An 11,791-nucleotide genomic window follows, 5' to 3' on the forward strand; every position below is an offset into this window, starting at 1 on the left:
GGTTGAATTTCAAATATGAACTTGGAATGTGTCTCACGAGGTTGACAACTTGTTTTAGTACAGAAGGATACAAGTCAACATTGGATAAACCTTGTGATGCTAAATTTAGAGGTGTAAATGGTTTTTGGGTTTCAAGGTTGAGCTCTAAGTTTTGATGGTAGAAAACTATGCACATTCCAAAGCTTAGGAATTGTTTTAACTTGGTTGGTTAGGCAAAGGAAGCCATTTCGAAGTGAAATTAAATAATATCAAGGCACTTGAAGTGTAGAGATAAACACTATGATTTTTCAAGGAAATTTCGTTTTGGTAAAGGATAGATCTTTTGAGGATGGTGTTGAGATCTTTTAACTAAGGTGAAGTAGATAAAGCACTTCCATTATCTACTTAAAAACGTTCTTAAACCACTCAAGAGCGTTAAAACATTATAAAACTCCTATAAAGCATCAAAGGCGACTTAATTTTATGTAAGGGCGGACTACAATATTTACGAAGGATAAAATAAACTAAGGAGCAGCCACTCTTGTGAATTTGAGGGATGATTTCGCGGATCTTTTGGATGGCAAGCTGGCACTGTATGCATTCACCGAAATCCCCTTCTCAACATCACTGAATCGAGTCCGATTGGGACATCAAACCATGCTTGGAATCCTGTTACGTATAAAGCTTGGTGCTTTGTCCCTCAAATGGGCACAGCTACACAAAGAGATCTCAACATCTCTCCTCCCATCTCTTCAGGTTCCGACGCTTTTTCTTCAGGTAGTCTGGGGCTCGAGGTTTGCAGCTCGAACTCCCAACTTTCTATCATCAGCCGCAGCCAGCCCGTATCGCTTGTCGTCTGTACAAGGCAAATCTCACCCAGTCCGTACGCTTACATCCGTCTTTTCGTCCCAGTGCCATTTTCAGAAGATCGCTTCATTCCGTCCATCTTTTGATCCTGACTTATCGTTAGATCAGCCGCAGAGAATTTTCCATTAAAGGCCTCGAGTCCTGAACTTTGGTGCCTTCAAGCTCTTAGCCCAACTCACATCTCCTTCAATCAAGAATCTCCCAGGTTCGAGCCTTTTCACGATCCACCTCATGGACGCCGTACGATTTGCAAAGCTTCTCGCTACCGAGCTTGGTCCAGCACTCGGGAACAACCATGTAGATCACCTTAAATTCATATCTTCACAGCTGCAGGCTGCTGTCAATCGACGCAGACTGAGAATCGAAACCGCACGAGTTTGCATTTCTGAAAAAGCACATGAGGCTTCTACTGACCCGGTCCAGATCATGGAAGCTGTATCCTTAGAATCTGTAAGAGAAGACCAGAGCTTCACCGATTGCTGCTGCCTTGCTTCGGAAATCACATTAGGGAGTCCAATCCTGAGCTTGACAATCACTGGCGGCCAACTATACGTGGTTTGCCAGACTGGCGATATCAAAGTGCAAGATCAGCTGGACTTGAGCCCAAGCCCAAATTACTTTCCCTCTACCATGCCTGACGTAACCGCGCTGAGTGTCGAGGGAGAACAAGTCTTCACAGCCCACCAAGACAACAAGATCCGAGTGTGGCAGCTCGCGAGGTCAGACGGGGAGCGCCGGCGACGTCCCATCCGAGTTACGACGCTGCCCACAACGAAGCAATACCTCAAGAATTGGGCGTGTGACCGCAAGTACGTGCAAGTCCGGCGCCATCAGCAGCCGTTGCCGTGGATGGAGCACGCGGACAAGATCAGCGCATTGGCAGTGGGCAAAGACGGGCTGTTGTATTCAGCCTCGTGGGACAAGACAGTGAAGGTGTGGAACGTGGAAAAGATGAAGTGCGAGGAGTCGTTCAAGGCGCACGACGACGCGGTGAATGCGATGGTGGTGGGGAAGGAAGACGGGCTGCTGTACACGGGGTCGGCGGACAAGGCGATAAAGGTGTGGAGCAGGAGGGCGAGGCTGAGGAAGAGGCATGCGATGGTGGTGGCGATGGAGGGGCAAGGGTCGGGGGTGAATGCGCTGGTGCTGGAAGAGGAGGGAGGCGGTGGGAGGTTGTATTCGGGGGGGATGGATGGGAGGGTGATGGTGTGGGGGAGGAGGGGGGGCTTAAGCGGGGGGGGGTCACCGAGGCAAGGGGGGGGGTTCGCCATGGAGGTGGAGGAGACGCTGGGGCGTGGGCATCGACAGGCGGTGCTGTGCTTGGAGCTACATGGGGAGTCGTTGCTTATCAGCGGTTCAGCAGACAAGACGCTGCGCTTGTGGAGGCGGCCCAAGCCTGGCGGGCTTCCACACGTGCATAGCTGTCCTGCGCGGGCACACTGCGCCTGTGAAGAGCGTGCGGGTGTGCAGGCTCCCTGAGCTTGTAGATACCGGCGTGAGTGCAATATACTCGGGTGGGTTGGATGGCAGCATCAAGATGTGGCTGCTCCCCCAAACACAACACCAAGAGCAAGGCAACTCTTCTACCAAGAGCAAGATCATATATTTTTGAGAGCGCCGTTTCTCTCTCTCATGGAGAGAACTCCCTACCTCCTTAGAGAACTCTCAATTCTTTCAAGAGGATTCTGCACCACCTCCATTGTGAACACCATCACTCTCTTTTCCAATGGGAGCACAGAAGATACCATGCTAAAGCTCCATTGCTCACGTCAATAGGAGTTGCTTTGCCCATGCATGCCTGGCATTTGCTAAACAATGTTTCTACCATGCTAAAGCTCCATTGCTCACATCACTAGAAGCTGCCTTGCCCATGCTAGGCATCAGCTCAACAATGTTTGGCACTCCTTTGAGTTGGGAAGTTGCCCCTCAACAATCATGTACACTTAGAGTCGCACAATTTTTAAGGGTAATCATGTACTTTAAGACTGGAATTCCACCTTGCATTTAAGGAATCTATTATAACATGTTGCCCCTCTTGTACTTTTAGCACTTTTTCTTTTGAAAAATTGATCTTATAGCTTTCATGAAACCTTGTACCACTATAATTAATTTGATGGTTGCTTTTTGTCAATTTGAGCATTTAGAGTTTAAAAGCACATCTTTATATATAGGATGTAATTAAATAGAATTTCTTATAATTGCAAATTTAAATATCATATCTTCTACAAGTACTACATCAAAGAGATATATCTTCATCTTCTATGTAAGTATCCTGGGAGCTCCCAGGTAACACCACTAAGAACACCACCTATTATAGTTCTTGGCTTAAACACTCGCATTTGGCCACTATCTCTACCCTCCCCCTAAGAAATGGATACATGTCCATATGTCTTAGAATTATAAAACTAAAAGCTTGCCTTGATTCTTTTGATGGCCTTGCATTACAAGGAAAAGGGTTGGGCATATGCAACAAGGATTGTCAAGGGATTTAAATATGTGACTTAAATCAACAAAATCAATCAAAACTCATCTAGTCTTGAAGGATGTTTTATCCTTTTGATTAGTTAATATGTTAATGCCTATGATATCTTGGTCTTTCTTGCTACCATGTGATAAATATTACTTGTATATGGATGCCTTGAAAATAAAAGTAGATATCAAGTCATTTGTCAAAAGAATTATGTCTCCCCTAATGTGGAAAAATAAAAGAATCTAATTCATTAGTCAGCACCTAGCCCCCGCATTGAAAATTAACATAAGCTTCTATAGAGCCCCATTCCAAATCCCCTCCTAACCTTAGCTCACGAAAATTTAATCCCCTCTTAAAACCCTAGCCCTCTATTACTCCATCGTTCTCTCGCCTCCACGCCTCCCCCTCTGTCTTTCCCTTCCTCACAACCTCTCCTCTCCTCCCTCTCCATCTCTTCGCCTCTCTCCTCTCTATCTCTTCGCCTCCCTCTTCATCTCAGCCCTCCCTCACAACCTCTCTCCCTTATGTCACAACCTCTCCCCTTCCCTCACAACCTCTCATGCCTTCCCCTCCCCTCTGCTCTCCCTTACCGCCATCAACCCCCTACCTGGCTCCCCCTCTGCCTAGCCTTTTTTTGCGACCTAGCCCTGTGCTTAGCAACAACCAAATTTCAAAGTTGTATTATCACTCATGATGGGCGTCCAAGACTACAATTAACATTACAAAAAAATTGGACTCAAAAAGGGGCCCTTTAGAGAATTATTAAAATATTAGAGGCGTGGATAAGGGAATATGGAATCCATGAAGGAGATTATGCCATGTGGACTTCTCTATAACAGAGGCTCTCCAATTCTAGGGAAAATTCCATTTTTTTCCCAAAAAACATAATTGGTGCTTCACAATAAAATATTGCCCATGGCAGGTCTAGCTTGCCATGTCAGGCCTCCTTGTTTTCCTCCCATCCAAACGAGCCCCCAACTAAAACTATTCTCACATTTTCTTTCTAGTTCAACCAAAGTTTGACTTTCAAATAAATTTTATCATTGTTATCTCTCTTCCAAAACGTTTCACCTCCTCCATACGCTCGGAAAATGCATTCCCACCACCTTATTTCAAACCAGCTCTATTCTACTCTTGATTAGTCATTTTTCCTCCTCTAGTTTGTTTACGTTTTTCTTACATTTGCAAAAATCTCTCAGAGAAAACTTCCGTCCAGGCTCTATTCGCCCCTTAAGATCTAAACCCTAAACCCTAATTTAATGGCATAAAATTTTAAAAAAAATCAAATTCTACAAGCACTTTTTTAAGAAACCCCCATTGTATGTTGTTATTAATTTCTTTAAAAAATCAAAATGTGGACAATTGTTCTAGCCAAACCCCATTTTGAGGTTTTTTTTTTATAACAAATGTGAAAATATGTTTTATGGGAGAAAAAGCAAAAAAATTAAAATCTAGGAACTTTTTTTAGAAACACTAATTTTATGCTATTAATTTGGAAAAAAAATCAAAATGGGACATGGTTTGGAAACTCTCATTTTTTGGTATAGATTTAATTAAAATTTAGAAATTAACAAAAATTAAAATTAGAGAGGAGGGGAGGGCAGACAACACATGTGTGTATAAAAAGAGGAAGAGGGAGGAAGTGAGGGGGGAGTTGGGAGAGGGAGATGGGGAGTAGTAGGGAGTAGGAGAGGGAGAGGGGGGAGTGAAGAGGAGGGCAGAGGGAAAGTGAGGGAGGAGGAAGCAAGGAGAAGGAGTGAGTGAGGGGGGAGTATGGAGAGGAGGGGGAGGGGGAGGGTGAGGACGGGGAAATTAAAGGGTCTGTCTCTCTCTCTCTCTCTCTTTTCAACCCCCCCCTCAGGTGTGGCTCACGCCACATGTTGGGGGGGGGGCAGAGGGGCACATGTGGCTCACGCCACATGTTTGGGAGTGGGGGGGCACATATGGCTCAAGCCACATGTTTGAAAAAAATGTGAAAAAAATTTTAACACTTTGAATAATTTTGCGTTTTTTGAGTTGTTTTTTGGAAATTTTTATAATAGATATCAAATCTTATATATCTATACACACACACACACACACACACACACACACACACATACATATATATGTGTGTGTGTGCGTGTATATAACAAAAAGTTCTCTCCTCTACATGCATTTTTTGCTTCCACTTGGATTCCCCAGTGATAATATAAGTGAACAAGCCCCACCCTTCATCATAAAGTTGGTCCAAACAAGCAAGCATCCTATTATAATTGAAAAAGGCCTGCACTTAAACGGTGTATTTTTACACCAAGAAGGTGTATATGTACACCATCTCTCCAAGAGAACAAGTCATCTTGATCTACTTAGGACTTTGGTTCAAAACTATGTGGTGTCGACCAAACTGTAATTATTTTGTTAATCATAGAAGGTATTTTTGTAAGCTTATCTAGTATTTGGTAATTTGACAAAATTTGGGTTTTCAAAGTTTGCTAGAAAAACTACCAATGGTTACTCTATATAAGTGGGTGTGTAAAGTTTCAACCAATATTGCAATGTTTGTTTTGAAGTATATGGGAAAAAAACCTTGGGACTATGATATTCAAAAAATTTTGGACTTGTATTTAGTCCACTTTTGGAATTGGACTTTATACAAGTCCAATGTTTTTTAATACAATGTTAGTAATAACATTACCAGTGGTAACGTTCATTATCCCAACAGTAATATACACCACCGTGATAATGAACACTATCGCCGGTATTGTTATTACTACCGCCGATAGTAATCTATGTACCGGCGGTGCTATGGGTTGCAGATTCCTAGTTTCCCACGTAGCATGGTGCTATATATTGGTGGAAATGGTGGTAGAGGCTCGTCATTCGATCCGGTTGTGGTTCATATCCTGATAAACCCTTTGGTAAGTTGGGAAAGAAAGTGAACCACAATTTGGATCTAAATAGTTATAAGATCTAAATAGTTATAAGGCTAAGTGGGGAAGAGTGAGTCAGCATTCATTATACTTGTGGGTGTGGGTTTTGAGGAAATTGTAGACCACGAACATGAGGGCTAGTGGATGTGAGTGTTTGTTGTGTGTTCTTGAGGGCGGTCTATACTCTGACTCCTTGCATTTTGGGGAACTTGTGGACCACGATCATGAGTGCCAATGAATGCAATTGTTAGTGAGGATTCTTGACTCTTAATCTAAGGGCCTTAGGTATGGAGAGAAGGGGGAGAAGAGATGGCAGTAGAAATAGGGCACGTGTTGTGACTACGAATGCACAATCAGAAATGCCAAAAACTAGAAATGCTCATCCACAATCTTCAAGAGGAGTTGTGAATAGGCAAACTATGGATGCATCGAGTCACGCTCGTGTCAGTATTCAAATGCCTGAAAATGCTCCTGGGGTTGAACAAGGAGTTGTAGAACAGGATCTCATTGCCGAAATAGGCACTACCCAAACGCTTGATCCACCCTGTGAGGTTGTTAACCAAGATATGGGGAGAGGATTTATGTGGGTGTCACAATCCTATCAAAGAGGTATTCCACATGCACAGGGGGAAAACCATAAGTCACATGGTCCAAAATGGGACATTGTCATTAATTTTGATGGCTATGATGAGTGGAAATGCAAGTATTGTGGAATACAAAAATTCAAGGGAGCACCTCGCATAAGGGGCCACTTGCTTGGTGACTAAAGAAAGAGCATTTAGCGTTGTGCAGCCCCAGGAGCTACTCCTCTTGCACCTTGATAGAAAAATACGAAGAAGATCAATTTGGGAAAGTCAAGGTGTAAGTGGAGTAGAGTCTGTAAGCATACACGGTGATGAAAGTACAAGTGTTGCATGATCCCATGCCAAAACTCGTGTGGACACTAGCATGCAAGATAGATCGCCACCTATGACTCATGAAGCTAGATTGGCAATTGCGATTCCAAACTTCAGGCAACCGACGATAGCTGAGAGCATCCGTATTCAAGATTTGGAGAATGCATAATATGTACTTGGTAGATCAATCTTGTGGTCAGGATATCCATTGAGTATGGCCGATAATGATGATATGAGAGTTTCATGGAATTGCATTGCTAACTATGGACCGGGCTTCAAGCTGCCTTCTTACCACACATTGTGTACGTCATTATTAGATAAGGCATATGCAAAAGAGAAAGAGCACATAAATCGTAGCATTTTGAGAAAATGCATAACACTGGATGCACAATTGTACTCACATGGGTGGACAAGCATAAAACGCTATGCTTTATTGAATGTGATGGTTATATCACCACATGGGGAGGCCTTCCACATGTCAATTGATGCCTCACATGTAAAGAAGTCAGGGACATATATGGATGGTGTATTATCAAAGGTTATAAGAGAGTTAGGCCCTGAAAAGTTTGTTCAAGTTGTCATGGATAATGCCAAGAGTTGTAAAAAGGCGGGTAGAATATTGCAAAGGGAGTATACCAATCTATATGCATCTGTGTTGTACACATACTTTACGTCTTGCATTGAGAGATTGGTATAAACAAGTGCCATGGTTCAAAGAGATTGTTTGTGAGGCTCGAGCACTACAAGGTACACGCCGTTTTCCAACACAAATATCGACCTTTTTTACATTAAATTTTTTTAAATTAAAGGGTAAGAAAGTCGTTAGTTACGTCAGGATTAGTGTCGCAAAATGTGCATCGGTATAAATTTGTCGGTATATACCAACTTTGGTAATGTCGGTAAAGGTCGGTATATACCAACTCCATAAGCAAATAATAGTCGATATATATTTACCTTTAACAAAACACACAAAAAGTTTTGTGGGAAAAAACAGAGCTTGCTGTAGCCCCATCTTGCCCCACTAATGTTTCTTTTTTTGCATTACAAAAGAATGTTTACAAGCACCTGATCCTTGGCCCTCATGACCTCCGCTTGATCCCTATCCCTTGTTGACAAAAATGTGGCTTATGTTGCAAGCCTAAGGGCAAGATTCATCTCTTCCATAGGCCTCATAGTCAATTCTCCCTCACATTCTACTCTCGTTAAGATATCACTGGTCTCTGTAGGTGGCTTTCTCTGATCGGAAATGCGATGCATCATTTGTTCATGCACATGATGCCTAATGGCATTTTTTGATCATTCTCAAGATAACCCCAAGAATTTCCAAAAAATTGAATATCTCAACAATGATCCATCCGAATGCATAGGCATCTGCATGGCATGCATATCTGCCTCTTAAGGCTACTTCTTGTAGCTCGGGCGCAATCCACTTTTTCTACCCATGCTCTTCCTCTTTCCAGTGGACTCTCTCAGCAAAGTCAGCATCTGTCTCCAAAGACTGCTTCTTTAGATGCTTGAATGCCTTTCAACTCTCTGAGAATTCTATGGCCATCCCCCAGTCTATGATGCCTACTCGACATCTAGACTTTCCAACAAAATCCAATAAGATGTTGCTAGGGTGTAGGTCTGTGTTCATCCACCTTCCTATGTGTAGCCTTCCAAAACCATCCACAAGTGCATGGATGATATGGAGGAGATTCTCACAAAAGACATTGATTCGAGCAATATCTTCCTTCTCCAATGTAGCTTGGACTTCCTCGCTTTATGTGTCCATTAGATCCACCCCTCCTCTTAGAACATGGTGGAAGTAGCATGTGAACCTGCCCTGGTCCAACGGCAGAATCTGAAGGAACTACAACAAGCTACCGCCATTAAAGTATGGCATGATTGTCCATAGTGGCTCTTCTTGGGTTGTTGTGATCACATGTACAAGGGCTGGGTGTAAAATTTAGATGAGTTGTTTTCTCCTTGTTTCTTATGTATGTGTCCCAATATTTCCCTTGTACTTCTTTCTGGCATATTCCACGTGATATGGCAACCCTGTAGCCAAATTTCTTTGTACTTCTTTTAGAGATAGTGCCATAGGATCTTGAGCCAAATTTCTCACCGCCTTGGATCTCCCTCTCTGTGACATAGGCCAAGATTGGCACTATGTATATGTTACTAGCCACATGTTGTGCCCTTTGGACCTCATCACCTCTCAATGGTTGAGAGGGTATAGAGGTTGGCTGCTCTTCACCTGTAGCCAAGGACGTAGCTCATCCATAAGCTGTTGCAGCCTTCTTTTCCCCCAACTCTTAGCCACTATGACATGATGATCTGACACAACCACCTTACTCTTTTTCTTGGCCCATACACCTGTCCATTGTGTTAATTTGAAGACATCAAACTCTTGTGCAAGAGTAGGGTCTACATTGCATGCAATGTTGAAGCGGGTCTCTGCATTCCCAACAAAGCTATCAACCCAAAGCATGGCATCTGTATCCCATTTCCCCCAGCTCACAACTTCATCATGACCTTCAAACTGCAAATTGGTCTTAGCATCATCAAGAATCCTCCTCTTCATAGTGCTAACTCCCTCTAAACTAGACAGGGTTGATTCCACCTCACTCTCCTCCATGTTGAACACCCTAATTAAAAAGGCATCCCGAATGCTTCTCATCACTCTCTTGTGCTTGCCCTTACTTAGCTCTTCCCCTACTTTTTGATTAGTGCCGATGATTGAGGCCATGCTTGCGATTAGATATTGATCTGTGTGTGCGAAAAGCTTTCTCACTTGACACTAGCAAATAGCTGCAGTTGCCACACAATAGTGAGCAAGCAAGCATTAGACAATAACTCCCACCCTATGTATTCTTAATTTTTTAATTACATGAAATGCAAATGAGTTATCATGAGGCATGCATTAATGTAAAAGTTTAAAGATTAATAACTTTCAATGCAACAAATGATTGTTTCAATGCACGCATGCAACAGATGATTCTTTCAATGCACGCATGCTACAAAGGATTCTTTCAATGCACGCATGCAACAAATTAATTTATTCTTTCAATGCATGCATGCAACAAATGCAAGGTAATTTCTTAAAAACTTTGACAAAAAAAACCCCCCTTTATGTGGAGGGCCAAGGAAACCTAGTTCCAGGTCGTGGTTCCAACTAGCCCCCCATATCCTATTTAGGACGCGGGACCAAGAACCACTTCTTGGACCAGCCCCTCGGCCAAGACTTGGAGAGAAGAGGATTTTTACCTCTTTTCAATCCACTGTTAGTGAAAATGAAACCAGCGGTCAGCATATATCTTGGGGCGGTAATACTATTGCGGTAGTTAAAGGATTCCCACCAGTACTACCGACAGTAACATACTACCGCTGGTAGTGCTACTATTCCTAGCAAGAATCCTTTAACTACTAGCGGTAATAAAATTATCGGCAGTATGGTTAATACTACCACTGGTAGTATTGTGTTAAACTACCGCTGGTAGGATTAGAACTACTGCCGGTACCAGGATACCACCAGTAGCATTTGTACTACCGCCGATATGTCTTTGGTTTCTAGCTCAAGGCCACTTGATAGCGTAAAGGTGTGATTGTATCCTTGAATGCGTGAAATACTTCATCACGACAGGTAATCACAAGAAAATTACATGATTGCGTGAATATGCAATCCTTGGACGCAACTTTCTCTTACAAAGTCTCGACCCATAGGGGTATCCTTCATGAATGCTAATGTTTTTTGCAATTTCTTGATCTCATCTTTAAGAGAGGTGTTTTGTGTCTGTAAGTGAATTACATTTACAGTGTGCTCTCCCAACTGAGCATCTAATGTTTGAACCTTTGTTCTATAATTATTTATCTTTGTTCTCTATACCATCATACCATTTTTCTTTTGAAGCCAGTTGAACACTAGAAGCTTGCATAGATGATACCAAATGCTGATTCTAAGACTCTAACATTGTAATCCTTTTATCTCTTTTGTTAAGCAAATATTCATAGTGGGTTTGAAGGCTCCTTGATCCATGGGCAATCAACCTTTTACAATATCCTAACAAACCATTCTCACCCTTACAAAGAAAATTTATTAAGCTAGTCAACCCATGGAATTGCGGGGCTTGACAAGTTTGTGGATCTACTAGATATATCTTCGCATCTAACCACAAATCCATATGTGTTTTTCCTTGATTTCAAAGAGCTACCAAATCAGGAGGATTCATTCCTCTTTCGAAATGCTGCATTTTCTATATTAATTTGGAAATGGATGTCCACCTTTTTCTTTTTCCTAAGGGCCTCCATGGTTTCATACACTTTGCACCTACATAATAAAATATTGATATAAGCAAACAACATATATATTCAACACACAAAACTAATACCACATACATAGATCACATAAATAATAAATAAAACATAGTAAGACACTTAACTTAGTAGATTACATAAAACAACACATAATAAAATTCAATATCACAAACATAGCTAAATAATTCAATAAATCAGAATTCACAAGCTCTTCAAAATTTAAAATATTGTCATTTCCACTTTCTTGCATTGTTCCAAAGGATATCTCACATCAACCTCCATGAAAGCTTCTTGGATAGATTCCAAAACTTCACTAGATCTTTGAAATCATGCCCCCTTATAGAGTAGTGTTGAGAGATGGGCAAAAGAAA

The 11,791-nt window shown here is 42.1% G+C and overlaps 1 pseudogene; it reads left to right on the forward strand.

Moving 5' to 3' along the window:
- Positions 1-1,077: 1,077 nt before the first annotated feature.
- Positions 1,078-2,458, forward strand: LOC147883187 (protein JINGUBANG-like; annotated as a pseudogene).
- Positions 2,459-11,791: the final 9,333 nt, after the last annotated feature.

The sequence above is a fragment of the Dipteris shenzhenensis genome, chromosome 28, assembly GCF_047967505.1.
Source record: "Dipteris shenzhenensis isolate YYH24624 ecotype China chromosome 28, Dip_SZ_1.0, whole genome shotgun sequence".
NCBI classification, from domain to species: domain Eukaryota; kingdom Viridiplantae; phylum Streptophyta; class Polypodiopsida; order Gleicheniales; family Dipteridaceae; genus Dipteris; species Dipteris shenzhenensis.